A 13,409-nucleotide genomic window follows, 5' to 3' on the forward strand; every position below is an offset into this window, starting at 1 on the left:
TCCATTTGATCACTGATCGTAAATGTATCAAGATAATAGTGATATAAAAATATCAGTAACTTCAATGTTATATTATAGCAGCGAAGTTATTATTTTTGAAATATTTTACACTATTATATTATAATATTTTTCATTCCTTTCTTTAACTTACTTTTTTCGTTTCGCATTTACTTATAAACAGTAAAAATAGCATGAGTAGAAAAATGTATTCTTTTAAATCGGTTTTTTCTTTAAAAGACAAGGAAGAAAAAATTGATTCATTTCTAGAAGGATAATGGCAAAATAAGCCGTACTATTCAACTTTCAAAGAAATAATAGTATAATTAACAATACACGTAAATTCACACATTGACCTATAATACACCCCAAAACCTTTTCCTTTAAAGTAACAAATTAAATCAAAACTTTATATCTTTCACTGTTTTTTTATAGCCGTATATCAATGTTCATTTTGTAAATGAATTTAATTATCTAGAGAGAAAATATTTAGATTTTTGATTAAAATTATGCACAAGGAAGGAACATTCTTCTCATATTTAGGTTTATAAAAACTAAAAGTTAAAAATTCAGCTTTTATTTGCGTTTTATAATTCTCTGGATATTTTATAATCCTAGATTATTATTAATAATCTTGATCAATGACTGGAAATTGAGTAAATTTCACCCTTACGTCAATATATTTAAATAATTAAAACTGAAATTTTATACTAATAACAAAACAATAAAATATAATTTTAAAAGAAATTCCTTAAGGGTTCTCATTGCTGCGACATCTGTCCCGGTAGATTTTAAAAACTGGTACGATTTTTTTTTTTTTTTTTTTTCAAGTTTCAAAGCTAGAAATGTTTCAAGAATGCAATGTTTTGACTGCTTCGTTTTGAAGCAACTAAAGTTGTTCATATAATTATTAACTAAATATAATTGAATGCAACTTATTTATTTCTTGGGAACTTTCAAGTTAAATAGAATATGTATTATCAATTCTATTGCAGTTTCCGGTTCCAAGGGTTCAGCACGCAAACTTTTTAATTAAATATAATTTTCTACTAGATTTTGTTGTATGGTTTAGTTGTGTATAACTAAAAGGACATTAATTTATAAAATTATAATTGTAAAAATGAATATTCTCAACATAAATTATTACAGGTCGAAGCGGCCGAGTCACACCTCATGATTCATCCAGGCCGGATGCTTCATTCAATCCCTTCTTTAGTGCGGTTTTTACTACTGCGGAAAAGAAAACCAAAAGATTTGTGAACCATTTTAAATTTATCATGAATTAGGAATTCCAACCAAACTTCGAGTTTTCAGTATTTATGCCAGAAACGTCTCCCTACAGTAATGTACGCATTCATTTAAATGCAAAATTTTTACTGATGTTTATAACAATGAAATTTTGAAAATTTTTGCTACAAGAAACAAGAAACGTTTTGAATTTTAAGAACTTAAATTATTAATTTTTAGTGCATTTTTGGTCACTATTCTTGCAAGCCAAAATATAATCAAAGAACGGAATTAAGATATTTCTTCTATGGTGGAGAGAGATTGAGAATCCAGAATCCTCTCTCTTCAGTTGTCATATATCTTAGACGTAATGTAATGCATTAGAAAAATATGGATAAAATATTGTATGTTGTGAACTGTCAATAAATAGTAAAATACTTTTATTTTCATGTTGTAGTCCATCAACAGCGCAATATCATTATTTTCGTCTGAAATGTTCTTCTATTAACTTAGCTCGTAGAAAGTTGATGAAAACTATGAAAAATAAAAATGAAATACCGAAAACTTTCTTATAATATTCGCGCTTTTTCGACAAAGGCTTATGGTTCATGTTTAGGCTAAGAGAAAACATAAGAAAAAAATATCCGATGCCAATTTGGACCCTAGTGGCGATGGCGCTAAAAGAATCGAGCCGCCCCCCCCCCCCCCCGAAGGGAAAAGAAATTTGAGAGGTATTTTTCTAATGAGGGTGTCTCCAAATATTTTTTTGAGAGAACCTCCAATAGCTGTACATCGTTATGTCTTTTTCAATGAAAAAAAGAGAACAGTACTTACCATAAAAGCATTAAAATGGGCCTCAGGACCGTCGCCATAGGGGGTGGGGGTGAGGAGGGTGTCTCACCCTCCCAAAGATTTCATCCAGTCGGCAAAATCAGTTTAAGTCGGCATTTTCAATGTTTCGGATTTTCAAAGGTTTTATTGATTGAATTTTTTTTTTTTTAAAGTTAGCAATTTTATATTTCAAAGTTGCAAATCTAAACTTTGGGGTACTTTGCGCAAGAGAAAATAATGAAAAGGATCGTTATTTACATTCATTTTCATGTTGCTCACATTACGTACAGCAAACACGATCATTCAACATTCTTTCGCCGACTGTTCCCTTGAGCGTGCATCTCCAGGGCGCTTCTTTTGCCGAGTGCGTAAATACGACACTGCCCAGTGCCTAATCATCAAATTCACCAGAGTCGGCATTTTTGACTCATTAGTTTCAGCATTCACGACACGAAGTGTTTTTTTTTTTTTTTTAAATATGTATAATACATATATCCACAGATTTATAATTAATAATAAGCATTTACGGGATGAAAAAAAACATGAAGTGTTTGTGCGGGTATGTATACCATGTTTGACTGCGCTTCATGTTCATTCTGATGATTCATATCGCAGACACAAACATTTTTTTCATCTGCTCACTGTGCCGATTGCTTACTTTGCGACAGCTCATTTTGCCGACACAATAAAGCATCGCTCCCCTCAGAAAGTTCATCTGTAGAGTCGGCAATTTTGCTTTTTCAATTGATTCTAGATTCAAAATATTTGAGTACAAAGTAATGTGTTTTAATAATGAAAGAAAAATCAAAAACATGTATATACTAGTATAGTTTCTATAGGAATGTCTCCTGTGATCATACTGACGACTGTTCTTCTGAAAGACATAATCAATTCACCAACTGCTAATTGCACCATATTCCCAATTTACCGACATTCATATGAACAAAATTTGATTTTGCCGACACTGATCCAGGGACGCCCCGAAATTAAATTTTTGGAAAATTCTCAATTAGGGAGAAGTTCTCAATTTGCCGAAGAATAAAATATGGGTATGCAATGCACACATGAGAAGGACAATTCAGGAATTAAAAAAAAAAAGGCAATAATGTCCCAAAACTTGCCGAATCATCAAACAAGTTTTGCCGAATAAGAATATTTTGCTGAGGCCACAGGGTCAGTCGGCAGTTTCAGCTACAATCGGCAATTTTTATTTTTAAAGTTAATTCTGAATGTCATGGACGTTTTGAATTTGAACGTTAAAAAGAAAAATAAACCTTAATATATTATTTAGAAATTACCCGGGAATCTGTATTGCACATTAAGATTACCAAACTATGAGCAGTCAAGATGCGCGTTTCAAACATTTTTTTTAAAATAATAATTTAGAACATTACTTGAAAAGCCCATGGAAATTCTCAGTTTAAAAATACAATAGCTTCTGGCCGTCGACACATTTATGAAATTGTATCATCAATAAAAACCACATTAAAGTGGAAAAAATATATGGGACGCCGAAACTAAAGCAAATTAAAATAGAGAGAAAGATAGTGAAAATATTGCAACACAAAGTCATATTTGTACTCATAAGTGTTTGTTTTTGAAACAAACTTCTAAACGCACACTAAGCACCATTTCCACTTTTTCTACGCCTAATGAGTAAAAATCGAAATAGTATTTTACTGCGGTAATTTGTCGACCACACAAGTGTCAGGGACATTTGTCCGTCAATTGTAGTACTCAGAAATGTCGCCGCCGAGACGGCGTAGTCGTGTGGGGGGTACATAAGAAAGACCAGTTTGACACTAGAAACACAGAAATATCGGACCTTCAGGGGAGAACTAGGAGCTCGAGGGAATATAAGAGAAATCCTAGATCAACTGTGTTCTTGTTTGCGTTTAGTTTTGAACGGTCTGTCCGGAGCCCTGCTGTGTGACCTTTCCGGCAAAAGAAGAAAATGGTGACAAAAGTGGCATTGAGTTTGATTTTCATTGCTGACTGCATCAAGGAGTAGGGCAGACGACTTGAATGACTATCATAGAGTTATTTTGTTTATTTAGCACTGCACAAAAAAAAATTTAGTTGAAATTTTGAACTTCACTTTGCAAGTGAACGAGCAATAATTCTTCTTGTGGCAAGGAAGGAAAAATCTGAAAGCATTTGATCTTAGTTTGAGGGAAAAAAAACTTATTGAAATGCAGCAGAAGAGGTATGATTATTTTAATGTAATTTTTCAAAGTTTTTTATTTTGAGCTTATCTTTTTTATATGTCTTCCATTAAAATATTGAAAAATAAAAGCTGTGAACTGCATGCTGGCCGGGATGGAAAAATGGAAGTCGATTGCCCCTGTTACACATTCGCAGTGTTGAAAGTAAAAAAAAAAAAGAAAGAAAATTAATGAAAGAAAGAAAAAGAAAACAAATAAATGTTTTTTTTACTGTAAAATTTAAAAAAATGCAATCTTAAAATATTATTTAGCAACATTCAAAAATGTACATCATTAAAATTACCAAACTAAAGGCAGCTGAAATACGTTTCAAACACTTTTTTTAACCAATAAAGTAGAAAAAAAAAAGTAGTGAGGGCGGTATTGAAACGCATGACAAGCTTCAGTTTTAAAAAGTGGATAAATAAACGAACAAGACAGTTTCTGAGGGGCAACCCTCACATCTATACTTCTATTTTTTTATAAACCACGATATCATCACGAAAATCAGAGTTAAGTGGAGAAAAGTAAAGACCGCTAAAAGATGTTTCAAATAGAGAAAAATATTTTAAATTTAGTATTGAAAAGTCACACCAGTCGCTCTAACGGTAAAGAAGTAAAGTTAAATAAAAGTTATCGATGGATACAGGTATTCAGGGTTCCTGATTTTTAAGGGCAAAAAGCTATCACTGAAAAATATGTCGTCTGAAACTTCGATTTTTGGTATTCAATTTCAAAAAGTGTTCGGAAGAGATTCTCTGTTTCTGAACCTCAATAACCAAAGATGGCGTTTCATCGCATTTTTAAGACCTCAATTTTCAAAAATTTTCGAGAGAAATCAGCTGATACACAACTTTTCTAACATCACTTACGATCGTTTGACGTTTAAAACTATCTGTTTAGAACTACAATTCGAAAAATTTCTGGGAGAAAATTTCGATCCCCCTTTCTCAAACCCAGTGGCGTAGCCAAGATTCTGTTCAGATTCTTACCTTTAAGAGATTATCACATTAACTAGAAAGTCGCCCGTCAAGGTATGATGGATGAAAATTGCTTCTCTTCTTTTACATTTCAACGAAGCAATTGCCTGTTTGGTGATATTTTGATAGTTGAAATTTTAACCCTAACTCCAGTGGATTAACCGTAAACTCCAGTAGATTGCGTTCATAGTTAACCGCTTTTTCGTATCTTCATTCCCCTGAACTGACTAAATCAGTTAAGTTACCGGATCCAGTTCAGCCTTGTAACGATAAAGCCTTTCCCTGCATGTTAAATATTACCAAAATATATTATCAAATTATCATGCCGTGGCGAGAGTTTCATTGCTGAAACACGCGGGTTACTCGATCATAGGCTATTATTTATATGAGGATTATTTTTCATTGAATCGCTAAATAGGCTTCATTACGAATTATGCTAATAATTGGTAAGTTTTAATTATTAATTAATAAATTTAAAATTCCAATACACTCGTATTTGAATTTGGGTACTTTGAAAAAGACATAAATAGCCGCAAAATCTGTGCATGAGTAATATGATTAAAACTTAACTAAGAGACAGAAATACTGAAATGTTTTCACTTAAACATGCTCAGAAAATATTTTTAAACATTAAAAATTTAAGTAGCTCTCATTTTTCTGTTTTCTCAGTTATTTATAAATAAGACTTTGATTTCACTGTGTACTGACATCAGACAGAGTTAGACCATTTTGACGCTCTTAATCATCAATACTGTTCTTTTAAATGGATGCTCACTCGTTAAATGTCGAAACTGTATTTTCAGTTGCTGCCATAGATGCTAGGGGGCTTGTAAAAAGAGCAGAATGCGATAATTTGGGAAATTGACGTAAAAATCGTAATTTTAGGCTACATTTGGCAATGTGGAAAGAGGATTTGGAGTACCTCTCGGAATATTTGTAAAATTGAAGTCAGTTTTAGGACTATCTTTATTGATATTAGGGGGGGGGGTCAAGAATTTCTCCCGGAAATTTTTCGTCTTTGGAAGTTTTCAAAACGCAATTTTAGACAATCTTTGCAGACATTAGGTGAGAGGGGGTGTTTCAGAATTTATCTCGGCAAAATTTTGAGCAATTTCAGGCTATCTTTGATGTTTGGGAGAGTGTGTGACTCGGAAACCCTCAACTGGATTTTTTTTAACTTGAAATCCTAATACGCGTTTGAGGCTAGTTTTGATGACGTTTGGGAAAATATAGGTTTTGAAGGATGTCTCAAGAAAATCTTTGATTTTGAAGTTTCAAAAGCGAAGTTTTAGGTTATGTGTAGAGATGAAAGGGGATGAGGGAACTGTTCGAAATTGGAGGCTTGAAAGCAGGGCCACCGAGAGCCGAGTCGGGTCCCTTGTTGGTTGTTGGTTTGCTTTCTGGACATCTTTCCTCCCATAAAACTGATAAAATTTATACTAGTCTGATTTTGAGCCGGGCCCACTGGTCAGACCCCTAGCTTCCGACTAGATAGACATGGCCTCTTATCGTCAAGAGACTTTTAAAAATCCCATTTTTGGAGACAGAAAAGAAATGTTAAAGTTTTTTGAGGGACAACCTCTGAACATCATCACAGATCGTGTAAAAATACGTTTTTCGAACTTCAGTCTCAGAAATTTTCGGGGATGAGTCTTTTAACCTCACTGTTTCCCCCCAACACTAAAAAGATGTCCTTAACCTCTTCTTTCCTTAATATGATTAATAGTGGTCTATGATTGCCTATGGAACTTTAATTTCACAAAATTGCAAAGGGAGCGCCCCTAGGCCTCATCCCTTCCCCTAACGGATCCAAAGATAGCTTAAAATTGCATTCTTAAGTCTTCGGTTTCGAAAAATTTTCCGAGCCTGCTCTCACCCTAATATCGTCAAAGGTTGTCTAAAATTTCGTTTTCAGAATAACAATTTTTTAAATTCTAAGGGGGGAACCTCCCGAACCCCGTTATTTCTAACCTTTCATTATTATCATGGTATGACTCAAATTATATTCTCTATATCATATTATATATACTCTATTTCTCGGCATATAATGCAATTTTCCTGATTTGTATACTATTAACCTTATTAGTGCGCTCTGGAAATATTCAATCAGAAACAAGGTATTCAAAGATACCTAAACGGATGATTACCGTGAGATTTTTTTTTTCTTCCAAAAACATGGTTTGCTTATGTAATATAATTAATTCACCATATAGTATGAAAACTTTTTGTGTAAGTAGAAAATATGCTTATGGGTTAAACTTAAATTTTAGATGGTTAAAATATATTTCCTTTCTTTTTTTTCGAATTTCCTAATTATGTCTCCTCTAAAAGTAAATATAATTCCTCATAAACTTCCTAAACAATCAAGTCTTTTAAAATCGAGGGTCATGACTGTTTGTTTATGCCATTGCCTTTTTCCTAGCTTCCTGCCACTATCCACTGGTTATCTGTCAGTACCTATCCTCTCATCTACTGTCTCCATAAATAGCCTAAAACTGCGGTTTTAAAACTTTAGTTTCGAAAACCTTTCGGGGGCATTCCCTCGAACCCCCATTCCTTTTTTTCGTGTGAACAAAGATAGCATAAATCTTTGTCTCAAGAAATCTTTACAGAAAAGCACCCAAAAGCATCTTTTCCATAATAAAGTCCAAAATTGACCCCAGTGAAAAAGATAATGGGAAGGAACCTGCGCCCTTTCTTTCTTAAAATATACAACAAAGCCTAAATTCACTTTTTTAGGATGCCAATTCCGGAAATTTTTCGAAGGAGAGCAGTATATATTGACTTGTATCGAAATTACTGCATCCCCTTAGCATTACTAATGCTAGTCTACAATGCGTGTTCCAGACTTCAATATGTAACAAATTCGAGTCAAAGGCAATTTTATATACAGTGAAGCACCGTTTATACGTTTTTGAAAGGACTGTATAAAAAAAGCGTACAAATGAAAAAACGTATAAAAGAGAAACGTATAAACGGTGCTTCACTGTATATATATATATATATATATATATATATATATATATATATATATATATATATATATATATATATATATATATATATATATATATATATGTGTGTGTGTGTGTGTGTGTGTGTGTGTGTGTGTGTGTCGGCAAATGTCAGGAGACAGTCGGCAAAATCAGTTTCAACACCCCCCCAAACGAATACACTTGGCGACGGCCCTGATGGGCCTTGAAGTTTTGGAGAAGTTGAAAATGATGGTTGATTCGAATTACAGAATTTTTTGGTCTGAAGTTTGCTGTTCACACAGCTGCGTTTGGATAGAAAATAACATACACTTTTTGCAGGGGACCATTCGACCTAGATCTCAATTCTAAGAAAACATTTTCTTCTAAGACCATGTGATCAAGGGAAGGAAACACGAAGCGAATCCCAATAAAGATTTATCACCCCCGTCCGAGTGGTCAGAAAGATGGTGGGGGGATTCGATTGTTGGATCGTCGTTTTAATGAGTTTTGTTAGTAGGAGGTGGGGAGTAAAATAAGATACAGGAAATAAGAAAAAGAAGTTGAGGACAAAAAAGGCAAGTTAGCGGACAGCGAACAGTGTGAGAATCAACTGACTTTCAAATGGTTTCTCAAATGTTATAGACAAGGCAGTTTTTTCTGGACAAGTGGTGTCATTTTCTGTTCGTTTTCGTAGTAGATCAGCAGCTCTATTTTGGTCCCAAATCTTTTTTTCTTCTTCTTTTTTTTTATTTTTTTTTTTAATCACAAATGAGTAAAACCGGAATTTTTTGTATACGCATTTATTATTCTCAAATATTGAGGGGGACTTTTGACGAGTTCAAAATATTGAGGGGGACGTGTCCCCCCTGTCCCCCGTGCCAACGACGCCCGTGACTAGCTAAACTGTTTAAAAACACAATTTTCGCCATTCTTCATTGATATTTCGCCATTCTTCATTGATAGAGGACAGATTTCGAGAGCCCTTCCCCAAAAATTTTTCGAAATTTGACTCTTAAAAATGGTGTTGTGGGCCTGGTAATTTTTTGAAATTGAAGATTTAAAATCTCTGCTTAGACGTTGTTACTATAAGTTGCAGATATTGCACATACAGAGGGGCGCGGAAGTGGCCCACTTCCAACAGGTTGAGAACCGATGAAGAAGACAAGTATCTTTCCTTCTTTTGTAACTAATTCCAAACCCCCCCCCCCTTTGAATTTTGAAGGAAAACTCATAAGTAGTGGATATTGCTCCCCGTTGGGAAACGCGACCAACTCCCCACAGATTGAGAACTGGTGAAAATTTTTAGGGAGAACTCATAAGTTGCAAATATTTCACCCCCTAGGGGGAAGCGGACGCGCCCTACAGATTGAGAACCGACGAACGAACCAAATAAATTCTCCAAATGTCTTTCTTTTGTAAGCAATTTCAAACATTCCCCTAAATTCTGAGAGAAAATTTATATGTTGCGAATATTGCGCCCCCAAGAGGGACGTGGAAGCGCCCCGCTTTCTAAAGGTTTAGAACCGGTAAATGAGACATATAAATTTTCTGAGTATCTTTCTTCCTTTCTTTTGTACCAAATGCCAAAACTTTCCCCCTAAATTTAGAAGGAAAACTAATTAGTTGCGGATATTGCGCTCCACTCCCCCACAGATTAAGAACTGGTGAATGAACCAAATAAACTTTCCAAATGTCTTTCTTTCTTTTGTACCCAGTTTCAAAACTTTCCCACTAAACTTAGAGGGAAAACTCATAAGTTGCGAATATTGCGCCCCCCAGAGCGGCACGGATGTGCCCCACTCCACACAGGTTGAGAACTGGTGAATGAGACAAATAAATTTTCCAACTATATTTCTTTCCTACTTTCTTGGTGTTTAATTATTCGTTACAAATCTACATTTGTGTCACACATTACTAATACAAATTATTTACTAATTTCGATAGATGAAACTTAGTTGAGTGAAAACAAAATGCGCCCCTTTAATTTTAAAGTTAAGTTAATTTATGCGCCCCTTCAGCTAAATTAAGCGGAAAACAGAAGTTTACAATCATTGATGTAATTAAGTGCGCGGGAAATATTTTGCTGCTTGCTCAAAGATGAGGTTAAAGCTAGTACTTTTTTCCTTCGAGGTGATAGGGGGGAGGGAGTAAGGGGGAGTTACTAGTTTTTTTTTTTGGTTGTACTTTTTCGAATAATGTTAAATATTAACATAATTTTTTAGTAAATTTTTCTGAGTGTTTATAACCATGTAGCTGAAAGTAATAGTAGCTGGGGACGCCTTCGGCACCCCCTTCTTACTGGTGCCCCTAATTTCTCTAGGGGGGCAATTCCCCCCCCCCTGAATCCGCTCCTGATCGGGTAGAAAGAGCCATTTAATGCCATTTTCGGGTCCTAAAATTAAAATTCAAGCAGTTCTGTACTTTTTTTGCGATTGCTCCCCCCCCCCCTACGTTCGTTCTCGGGCGCCCAAGTACCTCCTTGCCAAATTTGGTCCAGAATCAACGCAAACTGTGAATTTGTATATGTAACATACATGCAGGCCTAGATTTATGTACAAGCTAAGCAAGCTGGAGCTGAAGGCCCCTGCTTTGCTAGAGGCCTCCTACTCCCAGAAATTATTATGATCCATACCAAAAAAAATAAATAAATAAAAATTAACTTGAATTCTGAATTCAAATCATGTTTTTCGCAATCACGAGTTGCAACAGGACCCTGCTCATTGGGGGCTATTGTTTCTAGAAACGGCTCCTGTCCCCCCAAGCCTGCCCCTCCTTGTGAGCGGTTACGTGTGTATAGTTGTGTGTGTGTGAGTGTATGGGTGCGTGCATGTGCAGGCTTGTGCGTGTGCGTAGACTTGTGAGTATGCACGTAGGCGTGTGTGTGTATGTGTAAAGGCTTGTGTATGAGCGTGTGTGTGTATGCCTGTGTGTAGGACATGGACGGCACCGACCAGGAGAAACGGATTCCAGGAGGCAGTGCTCGGAGCCGCGACTGCAGAGGACGGTGGGCGGTGGTGCTGCAGAGGCCCCTGGCCCAAGCTGGAAAAGGCACGGACATCAAAGACGGTCAAATGAGAAAAATAAGCAATCGTGCTTGCTCATTGAAAAAATAAATTTCACTAATCCTTGAAAATTTGGAGTGGATACAAACCACAAATAGGAGGAGGTAGGGAGAAGAAATGCCAATATAGGTCAAATTCAGCTCCTTTACTTTCTGCACCAAAAATGTAAAAACAATGGTTTGTGCATTTCTGAAACATATTACAAATTTTTGTGACTCACATGTTTCCTATCTTGCTATTTATATAATTCCGAATGCAGCATTTTGGAAATTTTTTTGTGTTGCTTGCTTTTATCTTACTTCTTATGCTTATCGTCTATCTGTTTAGCATGGAAAAAAATACACTACCTCTATTCCTTTTGGTTTTCTGTCCCACTTACAACTGAAGAGAAGTTGTTGTCATGACAAATCTATAGTTTTTTTTCTTTTAAGTTTAAAATAGCTGTTTCTTACAAAGTTAGAACAGGGGTGTAAAACTTTTCAATCAAGTACTAAAATATCATAGACTGGAAAGAACAAATGAAGTGAGTTAAATAATTTTAATTGTTCTAGAGTCCCTGAAAATAATTAGATAAGTCTTTGAAAATCTGAAGCGAAGTTGGGCTCCAATTTTATTTCTTATCAAGTGTATAAATTATGAATTGTTCATGTGGGCAGTATGTTACTCTCTTATTACCTATTTTATAAATTTGAGCACAATTTCTTTTGAACCATTTTTTACTCTTGATCATTTTATATTTAATTCATTGTTGTATTTGTCAGTGGGTTGGAGGGGTGATTAAAAACTAGTTGTACAGAAAGCCAATAGTCTTTTCTCTTCCCACGCTCTTTCTCTCTGTCAACTGCTGTCAATGATTTGTCAAATTAAAAACAATTTTTTACTGTGCTTATCTTGATTTGCAAAAGAGTATATAACTTTTTCGTTTGCCAATTTCTGTTCTGATATTTTTGTGTTTCCAACAACATTTTATAAGGCTTCAAAATGCAGAATTTTATTTCTATTTTTCAAACTTTCCACCTGGGGAGAAACCCCTGAACCCCCTACAACAGGGGATATTCTATACTCCACTTAAAGCAGAGTCCTGGGTCGCTCTCTTGATACCATTCCCTCTCTTAAGGGCAATCCAAAAAGGATATCAGGGGAAAAACAATCAAAAAAAAATAAAATAAAATAAAAGTATTGCTGTATGCAGAAAAGAGACAAACATATTAAGGGGGGGGGGAGCCTCTTACACCACCTTATACCTGAAACATCTTAGGGCCCCATTAAGTCTAAATCCGGCCCTGCATACATGTGCATTATACACACATATTCATTGTTTTATTCACATAAATTTACTCAAAGCCTTATAGTTTTGAAAAACATACTCTCTTTCATTCTTTGCAGTCTTAAAATATTTCCTTACAATGACCAAGCAAATGAATTATTGTAGAATTATATAAACATGAATTGGACCTCCAATGGAAAATATAATGATATAAAATGGGGGAATAAGCCTGTAACCGAAATTTGTAACGAATGTTAAGCATGACTCAAATAATACAACACTTTTACTTTCAGAATAAATTAACTTGTTAGAGTTGTTTTGTTTCATCATTCGTTATATTTCTCTCAAAAAGACATTTTGATGAAAAATGTACTAATAAAGGGGGAGAATCGAAGAATTTCGAAAAACATCCCATCTCCTATCGCAATCAAAGATGGCCTACAATTGTGTTTGTAGGACTTCAGTTCCAAAAACATTTTCAGTGAAAACACTTTTCCTACACATTCAAGAACAAAAATTTCTAGTTGCGCCCCTGAGATTATCTAAAATTGCATTCTTTGGAGTTCCAATATCAAAAAGTGACAGGGGGAAGAGTCCTGAACCCCATCCCTTCCCTCGACACTAATAAAGAGTAACCAAAGATTTAGGCAACTGGGTCAAATATCCCACTTTTAATGAATTTCTGCATGTCAGACACAGGCAAAAGTTATGCTCGTGTCTCACATCGGCGATATTGTAGCTGACATTTTTTTTTTCTAACACCTGTCTGAGATCGATTCTAGTCTGAATAGGTAGACTACTTTATAATTAAACTAGTTACCATAGATGTTCCCTTCATGCAGCATTTTTCTTGTGTACACATGTGT

Source organism: Uloborus diversus, chromosome 7 (genome assembly GCF_026930045.1).
Source record: "Uloborus diversus isolate 005 chromosome 7, Udiv.v.3.1, whole genome shotgun sequence".
In the NCBI taxonomy this organism is placed as follows: domain Eukaryota; kingdom Metazoa; phylum Arthropoda; class Arachnida; order Araneae; family Uloboridae; genus Uloborus; species Uloborus diversus.